The sequence below is a fragment of the Procambarus clarkii genome, chromosome 73 (assembly GCF_040958095.1).
Source record: "Procambarus clarkii isolate CNS0578487 chromosome 73, FALCON_Pclarkii_2.0, whole genome shotgun sequence".
Taxonomy (NCBI): Eukaryota; Metazoa; Arthropoda; class Malacostraca; order Decapoda; family Cambaridae; genus Procambarus; species Procambarus clarkii.
In genome coordinates this window covers 29,942,614-29,959,918 of record NC_091222.1, presented here as the reverse complement: position 1 = coordinate 29,959,918, position 17,305 = coordinate 29,942,614, and positions in this window count along the sequence as shown.

The window sequence follows — 17,305 nt, the reverse complement described above, 5'->3', positions numbered from 1 at the left end:
CTGTATATTCACAAAAACGTAGAAAACGGCAAAATATTGCCTAATTCGATGATATTTTGTTTAAGTCACATAAAGGAAAAGGGGATGATAAACGTCAAAATATTGCTAAATTCGATGATTTTTCGTACGAAACAAAATGCAAGTAAACTTGCTGAAAATGCAATATTATGTGAAATTCTGAGATTTAAAGGCCAAATCACATATCGTGATACTACATGAAATAGAATCGAAATATTGGTAAAAATGAATATATTTACGTAGTAACAAACTACATGAAAAACGTGAAAAAAGTCACTATATAACCATATTTGAGGATTTTAACTTCAAATCATAGAGCGAAGTTTCGTATAATTTAGATCCAAGAAAAGACATATGACAATGTTGTTTCCAATACAAATTATAAAAATCAATGTGTTTTTATTAGAATTAACTAAAATGTTCCTGATTTTCCGTTTATATTACCGAGGGAAGATTTACACGTAAAACCGCTCTAATCCGGCTGAAACGTCGATATATGCAATAAAAATCGAACTTCTCCCCTTTTCAATATCTTACTCAGTATTTTAACGAGAAACAAATAGATGATTGAAATGAAGTATTTAAGGTTATTATCTAATCATTTATGGGTTTGCAACATTTTTATCGTATATATATGAATTAATACCCATAGACTGAAAATTCACAAAAACGTGGAAAACGGCAAAATATTGCCTAATTCGATGATATTTTGTTTAAGTCACATAAAGGAAAAGGGGATGATAAACGTCAAAATATTGCTAAATTCGATGATTTTTCGTACGAAACAAAAGGCAAGAAAACTTGCTTAAAATGCAATATTATGCGAAATTCTGAGATTTGAAGGCCAAATCACATATCGTGATACTACATGAAATAGTATCGAAATATTGGTAAAAATGAATATATTTACGTTATATCAAACTACATGAAAAACGTGAAAAAAGTCAATATTTAACCATATATGAGGATTTTAACTTCAAATCATAGAGCGAGGTTTCGTATTATTTAGATCCAAGAAAAGACATGACAGTGTTGTTACCAATACAAATGATAAAAATCAATGTTTTTTCATTAGTATTAACTAAAATGTTCCTGATTTTCCGTTTATATTACCGATGGAAGATGTACACGAAAATCGCTTTTTTCCGGCTGAAACGTCGATATATGCAATAAAAACAGAACTTCTCCCCTTTTCAATATCTTACTCAGTATTTTAACGAGAAACAAATAGTTGATTGAAAATGAAGTATTTAAGGTTATTATCTAATCAATTATGTGTTTGCATAATTTTTATCGTATATATATGAATTAATACCCATAGACTGAAAATTCACAAAAACGTGGAAAACGGCAAAATATTGCCTAATTCGATGATATTTTGTTTAAGTCACATAAAGGAAAAGGGGATGATAAACGTCAAAATATTGCTAAATTCGATGATTTTTCGTACGAAACAAAAGGCAAGAAAACTTGCTTAAAATGCAATATTATGCGAAATTCTGAGATTTGAAGGCCAAATCACATATCGTGATACTACATGAAATAGTATCGAAATATTGGTAAAAATGAATATATTTACGTAGTATCAAAGTACATGAAAAACGTGAAAAAAGTCACTATTTAACAATATTTGAGGATTTTAACTTCAAATCATAGAGCGAGGTTTCGTATTATTTAGATCCAAGAAAAGACATATGACAATGTTGTTTCCAATACAAATGATAAAAATCAATATTTTTTCATTAGTATTAACTAAAATGTTCCTGATTTTCCGTTTATATTACCGAGGGAAGATGTACACGTAAAACCGCTCTAATCCGGCTGAAACGTCGATATATGCAATAAAAACCGAACTTCTCCCCTTTTCTTTATCTTACTCAGTATTTTAACGAGAAACAAATAGATGATTGAAAATGAAGTATTTAAGGTTATTATCTAATCAATTATGTGTTTGCATCATTTTTATCGTATATATATGAATTAATACCCATAGACTGAAAATTCACAAAAACGTGGAAAACGTCAAAATATTGCCTAATTCGATGATATTTTATTTAAGTCACATAAAGGAAAAGGGGATGATAAACGTCAAAATATTGCTATATTCGATGATTTTTCGTACGAAACAAAAGGCAAGAAAACTTGTTTAAAATGCAATATTATGCGAAATTCTGAGATTTGAAAGCCAAATCACATATCGTGATACTACATGGAATAGTATCGAAATATTGGTAAAACTCAATATATTTACGTAGTATCAAACTACATGAAAAACGTGAAAAAAGTCACTATTTAACCATATTTGAGGATTTTAACTTCAAATCATAGAGAGAGGTTTCGTATTATTTAGATCCAAGAAAAGACATATGACAATGTTGTTTCCAATACAAATGATAAAAATGAATGTGTTTTCATTAGAATTAACTAAAATGTTCCTGATTTTCCGTTTATATTACCGAGGGAAGATGTACACGTAAAACCTCTCTAATCCGGCTGAAACGTCGATATATGCAATAAAAACCGAACTTCTCCCCTTTTCAATATCTTATTCAGTATTTTACGAGAAACAAATAGATGATTGAAATTGAAGTATTTAAGGTTATTATCTAATCAATTATGTGTTTGCATAATTTTTATCGTATATATATGAAATAATACCCATAGAGTGAAAATTCACAAAAACGTGGAAAAACCGCAAAATATTGCCTAATTCGATGATATTTTGTTTAAATCAAATAAAGGAAAAGGGGATGATAAACGTCAAAATATTGCTATATTCGATGATTTTTCGTACGAAACAAAAGGCAAGAAAACTTGCTTAAAATGCAATATTATGCGAAATTCTGAGATTTGAAGGCCAAATCACATATCGTGATACTACATGAAATAGAATCGAAATATTGGTAAAAATAAATATATTTACGTAGTAACAAACTACATGAAAAACGTGAAAAAAGTCACTATATAACCATATTTGAGGATTTTAACTTCAAATCATAGAGCGAGGTTTCGTATTATTTAGATCCAAGAAAAGATATATGACAATGTTGTTTCCAATACAAATTATAAAAATCAATGTGTTTTTATTAGAATTAACTAAAATGTTCCTGATTTTCCGTTTATATTACCGAGGGAAGATGTACACGTAAAACCGCTCTAATCCGGCTGAAACGTCGATATATTCAATAAAAATCGAACTTCTCCCCTTTTCAATATCTTACTCAGTATTTTAACGAGAAACAAATAGATGATTGAAATGAAGTATTTAAGGTTATTATCTAATCATTTATGGGTTTGCAACATTTTTATCGTATATATATGAATTAATACCCATAGACTGAAAATTCACAAAAACGTGGAAAACGGCAAAATATTGCCTAATTCGATGATATTTTGTTTAAGTCACATAAAGGAAAAGGGGATGATAAACGTCAAAATATTGCTAAATTCGATGATTTTTCGTACGAAACAAAAGGCAAGAAAACTTGCTTAAAATGCAATATTATGCGAAATTCTGAGATTTGAAGGCCAAATCACATATCGTGATACTACATGAAATAGTATCGAAATATTGGTAAAAATGAATATATTTACGTTATATCAAACTACATGAAAAAAGTGAAAAAAGTCAATATTTAACCATATATGAGGATTTTAACTTCAAATCATAGAGCGAGGTTTCGTATTATTTAGATCCAAGAAAAGACATATGACAGTGTTGTTACCAATACAATTGATAAAAATACATGTGTTTTCAGTAGTATTAACTAAAATGTTCCTGATTTTCCGTTTATATTACCGATGGAAGATGTACACGAAAATCGCTCTATTCCGGCTGAAACGTCGATATATGCAATAAAAACAGAACTTCTCCCTCTTTTCAATATCTTACTCAGTATTTTAACGAGAAACAAATAGTTGATTGAAAATGAAGTATTTAAAGTTATTATCTAATCAATTATGTGTTTGCATCATTTTTATCGTATATATATGAATTAATACCCATAGACTGTATATTCACAAAAACGTAGAAAACGGCAAAATATTGCCTAATTCGATGTTATTTTGTTTAAATCAAATAAAGGAAAAGGGGATGATAAACGTCAAAATATTGCTAAATTCGATGATTTTTCGTACGAAACAAAAGGCAAGAAAACTTGCTTAAAATGCAATATTATGCGAAATTCTGAGATTTGAAGGCCAAATCACATATCGTGATACTACATGAAATAGAATCGAAATATTGGTAAAAATGAATATATTTACGTAGTATCAAACTACACGAAAAACGTGAAAAAAGTCACTATTTAACCATATTTGAGGATTTTAACTTCAAATCATAGAGCGAAGTTTCGTATTATTTAGATCCATGAAAAGACATATGACAATGTTGTTTCCAATACAAATTATAAAAATCAATGTGTTTTTATTAGAATTAACTAAAATGTTCCTGATTTTCCGTTTATATTACCGAGGGAAGATGTACACGTAAAACCGCTCTAATCCGGCTGAAACGTCGATATATGCAATAAAAATCGAACTTCTCCCCTTTTCAATATCTTACTCAGTATTTTAACGAGAAACAAATAGATGATTGAAATGAAGTATTTAAGGTTATTATCTAATCATTTATGGGTTTGCAACATTTTTATCGTATATATATGAATTAATACCCATAGACTGAAAATTCACAAAAACGTGGAAAACGGCAAAATATTGCCTAATTCGATGATATTTTGTTTAAGTCACATAAAGGAAAAGGGGATGATAAACGTCAAAATATTGCTAAATTCGATGATTTTTCGTACGAAACAAAAGGCAAGAAAACTTGCTTAAAATGCAATATTATGCGAAATTCTGAGATTTGAAGGCCAAATCACATATCGTGATACTACATGAAATAGTATCGAAATATTGGTAAAAATGAATATATTTACGTTATATCAAACTACATGAAAAAAGTGAAAAAAGTCAATATTTAACCATATATGAGGATTTTAACTTCAAATCATAGAGCGAGGTTTCGTATTATTTAGATCCAAGAAAAGACATATGACAGTGTTGTTACCAATACAAATGATAAAAATACATGTGTTTTCAGTAGTATTAACTAAAATGTTCTTGATTTTCCGTTTATATTACCGATGGAAGATGTACACGAAAATCGCTCTATTCCGGCTGAAACGTCGATATATGCAATAAAAACAGAACTTTTCCCTCTTTTCAATATCTTACTCAGTATTTTAACGAGAAACAAATAGTTGATTGAAAATGAAGTATTTAAGGTTATTATCTAATCAATTATGTGTTTGCATCATTTTTATCGTATATATATGAATTAATACCCATAGACTGTATATTCACAAAAACGTAGAAAACGGCAAAATATTGCCTAATTCGATGATATTTTGTTTAAGTCACATAAAGGAAAAGGGGATGATAAACGTCAAAATATTGCTAAATTCGATGATTTTTCGTACGAAACAAAATGCAAGTAAACTTTCTGAAATTGCAATATTATGCGAAATTCTGAGATTTGAAGGCCAAATCACATATCGTGATACTATATGAAATAGAATCGAAATATTGGTAAAAATGAATATATTTACGTAGTATCAAACTATACGAAAAACGTGAAAAAAGTCACTATTTAACCATATTTGAGGATTTTAACTTCAAATCATAGAGCGAAGTTTCGTATTATTTAGATCCAAGAAAAGACATATGACAATGTTGTTTCCAATACAAATTATAAAAATCAATGTGTTTTCATTAGAATTAACTAAAATGTTCCTGATTTTCCGTTTATATTACCGAGGGAAGATGTACACGTAAAACCGTTCTAATCCGGCTGAAACGTCGATATATGCAATAAAAACCGAACTTCTCCCCTTTTCATTATCTTACTCAGTATTTTAACGAGAAACAAATAGATGATTGAAAATGAAGTATTTAAGGTTATTATCTAATCAATTATGTGTTTGCATCATTTTTATCGTATATATATGAATTAATACCCATAGACTGAAAATTCACAAAAACGTGGAAAACGGCAAAATATTGCCTAATTCGATGATATTTTGTTTAAGTCACATAAAGGAAAAGGGGATGATAAACGTCAAAATATTGCTAAATTCGATGATTTTTCGTACGAAACAAAAGGCAAGAAAACTTGCTTTAAATGCAATATTATGCGAAATTCTGAGATTTGAAGGCCAAATCACATATCGTGATACTACATGAAATAGTATCGAAATATTGGTAAAAATGAATATATTTACGTTATATCAAACTACATGAAAAACGTGAAAAAAGTCAATATTTAACCATATATGAGGATTTTAACTTCAAATCATAGAGCGAGGTTTCGTATTATTTAGATCCAAGAAAAGACATGACAGTGTTGTTACCAATACAAATGATAAAAATCAATGTTTTTTCATTAGTATTAACTAAAATGTTCCTGATTTTCCGTTTATATTACCGATGGAAGATGTACACGAAAATCGCTTTATTCCGGCTGAAACGTCGATATATGCAATAAAAACAGAACTTCTCCCCTTTTCAATATCTTACTCAGTATTTTAACGAGAAACAAATAGTTGATTGAAAATGAAGTATTTAAGGTTATTATCTAATCAATTATGTGTTTGCATAATTTTTATCGTATATATATGAATTAATACCCATAGACTGAAAATTCACAAAAACGTGGAAAACGTCAAAATATTGCTAAATTCGATGATTTTTCGTACGAAACAAAAGGCAAGAAAACTTGCTTAAAATGCAATATTATGCGAAATTCTGAGATTTGAAGGCCAAATCACATATCGTGATACTACATGAAATAGTATCGAAATATTGGTAAAAATGAATATATTTACGTTATATCAAACTACATGAAAAAAGTGAAAAAAGTCAATATTTAACCATATATGAGGATTTTAACTTCAAATCATAGAGCGAGGTTTCGTATTATTTAGATCCAAGAAAAGACATATGACAGTGTTGTTACCAATACAAATGATAAAAATACATGTGTTTTCAGTAGTATTAACTAAAATGTTCCTTGATTTTCCGTTTATATTACCGATGGAAGATGTACACGTAAAATCGCTCTAATTCCGGCTGAAACGTCGATATATGCAATAAAAACAGAACTTCTCCCTCTTTTCAATATCTTACTCAGTATTTTAACGAGAAACAAATAGATTGATTGAAATTGAAGTATTTAAGGTTATTATCTAATCAATTATGTGTTTGCATCATTTTTATCGTATATATATGAATTAATACCCATAGACTGTAATATTCACAAAAACGTAGAAAACGGCAAAATATTGCCTAATTCGATGATATTTTGTTTAAGTCACATAAAGGAAAAGGGGATGATAAACGTCAAAATATTGCTAATATTCGATGATTTTTCGTACGAAACAAAATGCAAGTAAACTTTCTTAAATTGCAATATTATGCGAAATTCTGAGATTTGAAGGCCAAATCACATATCGTGATACTACATGAAATAGAATCGAAATATTGGTAAAAATGAATATATTTACGTAGTATCAAACTACATGAAAAACGTGAAAAAAGTCACTATTTAACCATATTTGAGGATTTTAACTTCAAATCATAGAGAGAAGGTTTCGTATTATTTAGATCCAAGAAAAGACATATGACAGTGTTGTTTCCAATACAAATGATAAAAATCAATGTGTTTTCATTAGTATTAACTAAAATGTTCCTGATTTTCCGTTTATATTACCGAGGGAAGATGTACACGTAAAACCGCTTCTAATCCGGCTGAAACGTCGATATATGCAATAAAAACCGAACTTCTCCCCTTTTCATTATCTTACTCAGTATTTTAACGAGAAACAAATAGATGATTGAAAATGAAGTATTTAAGGTTATTATCTAATCAATTATGTGTTTGCATCATTTTTATCGTATATATATGAATTAATACCCATAGACTGAAAATTCACAAAAACGTGGAAAACGGCAAAATATTGCCTAATTCGATGATATTTTATTTAAGTCACATAAAGGAAAAGGGGATGATAAACGTCAAAATATTGCTATATTCGATGATTTTTCGTACGAAACAAAAGGCAAGAAAACTTGCTTTAAATGCAATATTATGCGAAATTCTGAGATTTGAAAGCCAAATCACATATCGTGATACTACATGAAATAGAATCGAAATATTGGTAAAACTCAATATATTTACGTAGTATCAAACTACATGAAAAACGTGAAAAAGTCACTATTTAACCATATTTGAGGATTTTAACTTCAAATCATAGAGAGAGGTTTCGTATTATTTAGATCCAAGAAAAGACATATGACAATGTTGTTTCCAATACAAATGATAAAAATGAATGTGTTTTCATTAGAATTAACTAAAATGTTCCTGATTTTCCGTTTATATTACCGAGGGAAGATGTACACGTAAAACCTCTCTAATCCGGCTGAAACGTCGATATATGCAATAAAAACCGAACTTCTCCCCTTTTCAATATCTTACTCAGTATTTTACGAGAAACAAATAGATGATTGAAAATGAAGTATTTAAGGTTATTATCTAATCAATTATGTGTTTGCATAATTTTTATCGTATATATATGAATTAATACCATAGACTGAAAATTCACAAAAACGTGGAAAAACGGCAAAATATTGCCTAATTCGATGTTATTTTGTTTAAATCAAATAAAGGAAAAGGGGATGATAAACGTCAAAATATTGCTAAATTCGATGATTTTTCGTACGAAACAAAAGGCAAGAAAACTTGCTTAAAATGCAATATTATGCGAAATTCTGAGATTTGAAGGCCAAATCACATATCGTGATACTACATGAAATAGAATCGAAATATTGGTAAAAATGAATATATTTACGTAGTATTAAACTACACGAAAAACGTGAAAAAAGTCACTATTTAACCATATTTGAGGATTTTAACTTCAAATCATAGAGCGAAGTTTCGTATTATTTAGATCCAAGAAAAGACATATGACAATGTTGTTTCCAATACAAATGATAAAAATCAATGTGTTTTCATTAGAATTAACTAAAATGTTCCTGATTTTCCGTTTATATTACCGAGGGAAGATGTACACGTAAAACCGCTCTAATCCGGCTGAAACGTCGATATATGCAATAAAAACCGAACTTCTCCCCCTTTTCATTATCTTACTCCGTATTTTAACGAGAAACAAATAGATGATTGAAAATGAAGTATTTAAGGTTATTATCTAATCAATTATGTGTTTGCATCATTTTTATCGTATATATATGAATTAATACCCATAGACTGAAAATTCACAAAAACGTGGAAAACGGCAAAATATTGCCTAATTCGGTGTTATTTTGTTTAAGTCACATAAAGGAAAAGGGGATGATAAACGTCAAAATATTGCTAAATTCGATGATTTTTCGTACGAAACAAAAGGCAAGAAAACTTGCTTAAAATGCAATATTATGCGAAATTCTGAGATTTGAAGGCCAAATCACATATCGTGATACTACATGAAATAGTATCGAAATATTGGTAAAAATGAATATATTTACGTTATATCAAACTACATGAAAAAAGTGAAAAAAGTCAATATTTAACCATATATGAGGATTTTAACTTCAAATCATAGAGCGAGGTTTCGTATTATTTAGATCCAAGAAAAGACATATGACAGTGTTGTTACAAATACAAATGATAAAAATACATGTGTTTTCAGTAGTATTAACTAAAATGTTCTTGATTTTCCGTTTATATTACCGATGGAAGATGTACACAAAAATCGCTCTAATCCGGCTGAAACGTCGATATATGCAATAAAAACAGAACTTCTCCCTCTTTTCAATATCTTACTCAGTATTTTAACGAGAAACAAATAGTTGATTGAAAATGAAGTATTTAAGGTTATTATCTAATCAATTATGTGTTTGCATCATTTTTATCGTATATATATGAATTAATACCCATAGACTGTATATTCACAAAAACGTAGAAAACGGCAAAATATTGCCTAATTCGATGATATTTTGTTTAAGTCACATAAAGGAAAAGGGGATGATAAACGTCAAAATATTGCTAAATTCGATGATTTTTCGTACGAAACAAAATGCAAGTAAACTTTCTGAAAATGCAATATTATGCGAAATTCTGAGATTTGAAGGCCAAATCACATATCGTGATACTACATGAAATAGAATCGAAATATTGGTAAAAATGAATATATTTACGTAGTAACAAACTACACGAAAAACGTGAAAAAAGTCACTATTTAACCATATTTGAGGATTTTAACTTCAAATCATAGAGCGAAGTTTCGTATTATTTAGATCCAAGAAAAGACATATGACAATGTTGTTTCCAATACAAATTATAAAAATCAATGTGTTTTCATTAGAATTAACTAAAATGTTCCTGATTTTCCGTTTATATTACCGAGGGAAGATGTACACGTAAAACCGTTCTAATCCGGCTGAAACGTCGATATATGCAATAAAAACCGAACTTCTCCCCTTTTCATTATCTTACTCAGTATTTTAACGAGAAACAAATAGATGATTGAAAATGAAGTATTTAAGGTTATTATCTAATCAATTATGTGTTTGCATCATTTTTATCGTATATATATGAATTAATACCCATAGACTGAAAATTCACAAAAACGTGGAAAACGGCAAAATATTGCCTAATTCGATGATATTTTGTTTAAGTCACATAAAGGAAAAGGGGATGATAAACGTCAAAATATTGCTAAATTCGATGATTTTTCGTACGAAACAAAAGGCAAGAAAACTTGCTTAAAATGCAATATTATGCGAAATTCTGAGATATGACGGCCAAATCACATATCGTGATACTACATGAAATAGTATCGAAATATTGGTAAAAATGAATATATTTACGTTATATCAAACTACATGAAAAACGTGAAAAAAGTCAATATTTAACCATATATGAGGATTTTAACTTCAAATCATAGAGCGAGGTTTCGTATTATTTAGATCCAAGAAAAGACATGACAGTGTTGTTACCAATACAAATGATAAAAATCAATGTTTTTTCATTAGTATTAACTAAAATGTTCCTGATTTTACGTTTATATTACCGATGGAAGATGTACACGAAAATCGCTTTATTCCGGCTGAAACGTCGATATATGCAATAAAAACAGAACTTCTCCCCTTTTCAATATCTTACTCAGTATTTTAACGAGAAACAAATAGTTGATTGAAAATGAAGTATTTAAGGTTATTATCTAATCAATTATGTGTTTGCATAATTTTTATCGTATATATATGAATTAATACCCATAGACTGAAAATTCACAAAAACGTGGAAAACGGCAAAATATTGCCTAATTCGATGATATTTTGTTTAAGTCACATAAAGGAAAAGGGGATGATAAACGTCAAAATATTGCTAAATTCGATGATTTTTCGTACGAAACAAAAGGCAAGAAAACTTGCTTAAAATGCAATATTATGCGAAATTCTGAGATTTGAAGGCCAAATCACATATCGTGATACTACATGAAATAGTATCGAAATATTGGTAAAAATGAATATATTTACGTAGTATCAAAGTACATGAAAAACGTGAAAAAAGTCACTATTTAACAATATTTGAGGATTTTAACTTCAAATCATAGAGCGAGGTTTCGTATTATTTAGATCCAAGAAAAGACATATGACAATGTTGTTTCCAATACAAATGATAAAAATCAATGTTTTTTCATTAGTATTAACTAAAATGTTCCTGATTTTCCGTTTATATTACCGAGGGAAGATGTACACGTAAAACCGCTCTAATCCGGCTGAAACGTCGATATATGCAATAAAAACCGAACTTCTCCCCTTTTCATTATCTTACTCAGTATTTTACGAGAAACAAATAGATGATTGAAAATGAAGTATTTAAGGTTATTATCTAATCAATTATGTGTTTGCATCATTTTTATCGTATATATATGAATTAATACCCATAGACTGAAAATTCACAAAAACGTGGAAAACGGCAAAATATTGCCTAATTCGATGATATTTTATTTAAGTCACATAAAGGAAAAGGGGATGATAAACGTCAAAATATTGCTATATTCGATGATTTTTCGTACGAAACAAAAGGCAAGAAAACTTGTTTAAAATGCAATATTATGCGAAATTCTGAGATTTGAAAGCCAAATCACATATCGCGATACTACATGGAATAGTATCGAAATATTGGTAAAACTCAATATATTTACGTAGTATCAAACTACATGAAAAACGTGAAAAAAGTCACTATTTAACCATATTTGAGGATTTTAACTTCAAATCATAGAGAGAGGTTTTGTATTATTTAGATCCAAGAAAAGACATATGACAATGTTGTTTCCAATACAAATGATAAAAATGAATGTGTTTTCATTAGAATTAACTAAAATGTTCCTGATTTTCCGTTTATATTACCGAGGGAAGATGTACACGTAAAACCTCTCTAATCCGGCTGAAACGTCGATATATGCAATAAAAACCGAACTTCTCCCCTTTTCAATATCTTACTCAGTATTTTACGAGAAACAAATAGATGATTGAAATTGAAGTATTTAAGGTTATTATCTAATCAATTATGTGTTTGCATAATTTTTATCGTATATATATGAAATAATACCCATAGAGTGAAAATTCACAAAAACGTGGAAAAACCGCAAAATATTGCCTAATTCGATGATATTTTGTTTAAATCAAATAAAGGAAAAGGGGATGATAAACGTCAAAATATTGCTATATTCGATGATTTTTCGTACGAAACAAAAGGCAAGAAAACTTGCTTAAAATGCAATATTATGCGAAATTCTGAGATTTGAAGGCCAAATCACATATCGTGATACTACATGAAATAGAATCGAAATATTGGTAAAAATGAATATATTTACGTAGTATTAAACTACATGAAAAACGTGAAAAAAGTCACTATTTAACCATATTTGAGGATTTTAACTTCAAATCATAGAGAGAGGTTTCGTATTATTTAGATCCAAGAAAAGACATATGACAGTGTTGTTACCAATACAAATGATACAAATACATGTGTTTTCAGTAGTATTAACTAAAATGTTCCTGATTTTCCGTTTATATTACCGAGGGAAGATGTACACGTAAAACCGCTCTAATCCGGCTGAAACGTCGATATATGCAATAAAAACCGAACTTCTCCCCTTTTCAATATCTTACTCAGTATTTTAACGAGAAACAAATAGATGATTGAAAATGAAGTATTTAAGGTTATTATCTAATCATTTATGGGTTTGCAACATTTTTATCGTATATATATGAATTAATACCCATAGACTGAAAATTCACAAAACCGTGGAAAACGGCAAAATATTGCCTAATTCGATGATATTTTGTTTAAGTCACATAAAGGAAAAGGGGATGGTAAACGTCAAAATATTGCTAAATTCGATGATTTTCCGTACGAAACAAAATGCAAGAAAACTTGCTTAAAATGCAATATTATGCGAAATTCTGAGATTTGAAGGCCAAATCACATATCGTGATACTACATGAAATAGAATCGAAATATTGGTAAAAATAAATATATTTACGTAGTATCAAACTACATGAAAAACGTGAAAAAGTCACTATTTAACCATATTTGAGGATTTTAACTTCAAATCATAGAGAGAGGTTTCGTATTATTTACACCCAAGAAAAGACATATGACAATGTTGTTTCCAATACAAATGATAAAAATGAATGTGTTTTCATTAGAATTAACTAAAATGTTCCTGATTTTCCGTTTATATTACCGAGGGAAGATGTACACGTAAAACCGCTCTAATCCGGGTGAAACGTCGATATATGCAATAAAAACCGAACTTCTCCCCTTTTCAATATCTTACTCAGTATTTTACGAGAAACAAATAGATGATTGAAAATGAAGTATTTAAGGTTATTATCTAATCAATTATGAGTTTGCATAATTTTTATCGTATATATATGAATTAATACTATAGACTGAAAATTCACAAAAACGTGGAAAAACGGCAAAATATTGCCTAATTCGATGTTATTTTGTTAAATCAAATAAAGGAAAAGGGGATGATAAACGTCAAAATATTGCTAAATTCGATGATTTTTCGTACGAAACAAAAGGCAAGAAAACTTGCTTAAAATGCAATATTATGCGAAATTCTGAGATTTAAAGGCCAAATCACATATCGTGATACTACATGAAATAGAATCGAAATATTGGTAAAAATGAATATATTTACGTAGTATCAAACTACACGAAAAACGTGAAAAAAGTCACTATTTAACCATATTTGAGGATTTTAACTTCAAATCATAGAGCGAAGTTTCGTATTATTTAGATCCAAGAAAAGACATATGACAATGTTGTTTCCAATACAAATTATAAAAATCAATGTGTTTTCATTAGAATTAACTAAAATGTTCCTGATTTTCCGTTTATATTACCGAGGGAAGATGTACACGTAAAACCGCTCTAATCCGGCTGAAACGTCGATATATGCAATAAAAACCGAACTTCTCCCCTTTTCATTATCTTACTCAGTATTTTAACGAGAAACAAATAGATGATTGAAAATGAAGTATTTAAGGTTATTATCTAATCAATTATGTGTTTGCATCATTTTTATCGTATATATATGAATTAATACCCATAGACTGAAAATTCACAAAAACGTGGAAAACGGCAAAATATTGCCTAATTCGGTGTTATTTTGTTTAAGTCACATAAAGGAAAAGGGGATGATAAACGTCAAAATTTTGCTAAATTCGATGATTTTTCGTACGAAACAAAAGGCAAGAAAACTTGCTTAAAATGCAATATTATGCGAAATTCTGAGATTTGAAGGCCAAATCACATATCGTGATACTACATGAAATAGTATCGAAATATTGGTAAAAATGAATATATTTCCGTTATATCAAACTACATGAAAAACGTGAAAAAAGTCAATATTTAACCATATATGAGGATTTTAACTTCAAATCATAGAGCGAGGTTTCGTATTATTTAGATCCAAGAAAAGACATATGACAGTGTTGTTACCAATACAAATGATTAAAATACATGTGTTTTCAGAAGTATTAACTAAAATGTTCCTGATTTTCCGTTTATATTACCGATGGAAGATGTACACGAAAATCGCTCTATTCCGGTTGAAACGTCGATATATGCAATAAAAACAGAACTTCTCCCTCTTTTCAATATCTTACTCAGTATTTTAACGAGAAACAAATAGTTGATTGAAAATGAAGTATTTAAGGTTATTATCTAATCAATTATGTGTTTGCATCATTTTTATCGTATATATATGAATTAATACCCATAGACTGTATATTCACAAAAACGTAGAAAACGGCAAAATATTGCCTAATTCGATGATATTTTGTTTAAGTCACATAAAGGAAAAGGGGATGATAAACGTCAAAATATTGCTAAATTCGATGATTTTTCGTACGAAACAAAATGCAAGTAAACTTTCTGAAAATGCAATATTATGCGAAATTCTGAGATTTGAAGGCCAAATCACATATCGTGATACTACATGAAATAGCATCGAAATATTGGTAAAAATGAATATATTTACGTAGTAACAAACTACATGAAAAACGTGAAAAAAGTCACTATATAACCATATTTGAGGATTTTAACTTCAAATCATTGAGCGAGGTTTCGTATTATTTAGATCCAAGAAAAGATATATGACAATGTTGTATCCAATACAAATTATAAAAATCAATGTGTTTTTATTAGAATTAACTAAACTGTTTCTGATTTTCCGTTTATATTACCGAGGGAAGATGTACACGTAAAACCGCTCTAATCCGGCTGAAACGTCGATATATGCAATAAAAACCGAACTTCTCCCCTTTTCAATATCTTACTCAGTATTTTAACGAGAAACAAATAGATGATTGAAAATGAAGTATTTAAGGTTATTATCTAATCATTTTTGGGTTTGCAACATTTTTATCGTATATATATGAAATAATACCCATAGACTGAAAATTCACAAAACCGTGGAAAACGGCAAAATATTGCCTAATTCGATGATATTTTGTTTAAGTCACATAAAGGAAAAGGGGATGGTAAACGTCAAAATATTGCTAAATTCGATGATTTTCCGTACGAAACAAAATGCAAGAAAACTTGCTTAAAATGCAATATTATGCGAAATTCTGAGATTTGAAGGCCAAATCACATATCGTGATACTACATGAAATAGAATCGAAATATTGGTAAAAATAAATATATTTACGTAGTATCAAACTACATGAAAAACGTGAAAAAGTCACTATTTAACCATATTTGAGGATTTTAACTTCAAATCATAGAGAGAGGTTTCGTATTATTTACACCCAAGAAAAGACATATGACAATGTTGTTTCCAATACAAATGATAAAAATGAATGTGTTTTCATTAGAATTAACTAAAATGTTCCTGATTTTCCGTTTATATTACCGAGGGAAGATGTACACGTAAAACCGCTCTAATCCGGGTGAAACGTCGATATATGCAATAAAAACCGAACTTCTCCCCTTTTCAATATCTTACTCAGTATTTTACGAGAAACAAATAGATGATTGAAAATGAAGTATTTAAGGTTATTATCTAATCAATTATGAGTTTGCATAATTTTTATCGTATATATATGAATTAATACTATAGACTGAAAATTCACAAAAACGTGGAAAAACGGCAAAATATTGCCTAATTCGATGTTATTTTGTTAAATCAAATAAAGGAAAAGGGGATGATAAACGTCAAAATATTGCTAAATTCGATGATTTTTCGTACGAAACAAAAGGCAAGAAAACTTGCTTAAAATGCAATATTATGCGAAATTCTGAGATTTAAAGGCCAAATCACATATCGTGATACTACATGAAATAGAATCGAAATATTGGTAAAAATGAATATATTTACGTAGTATCAAACTACACGAAAAACGTGAAAAAAGTCACTATTTAACCATATTTGAGGATTTTAACTTCAAATCATAGAGCGAAGTTTCGTATTATTTAGATCCAAGAAAAGACATATGACAATGTTGTTTCCAATACAAATTATAAAAATCAATGTGTTTTCATTAGAATTAACTAAAATGTTCCTGATTTTCCGTTTATATTACCGAGGGAAGATGTACACGTAAAACCGCTCTAATCCGGCTGAAACGTCGATATATGCAATAAAAACCGAACTTCTCCCCTTTTCATTATCTTACTCAGTATTTTAACGAGAAACAAATAGAT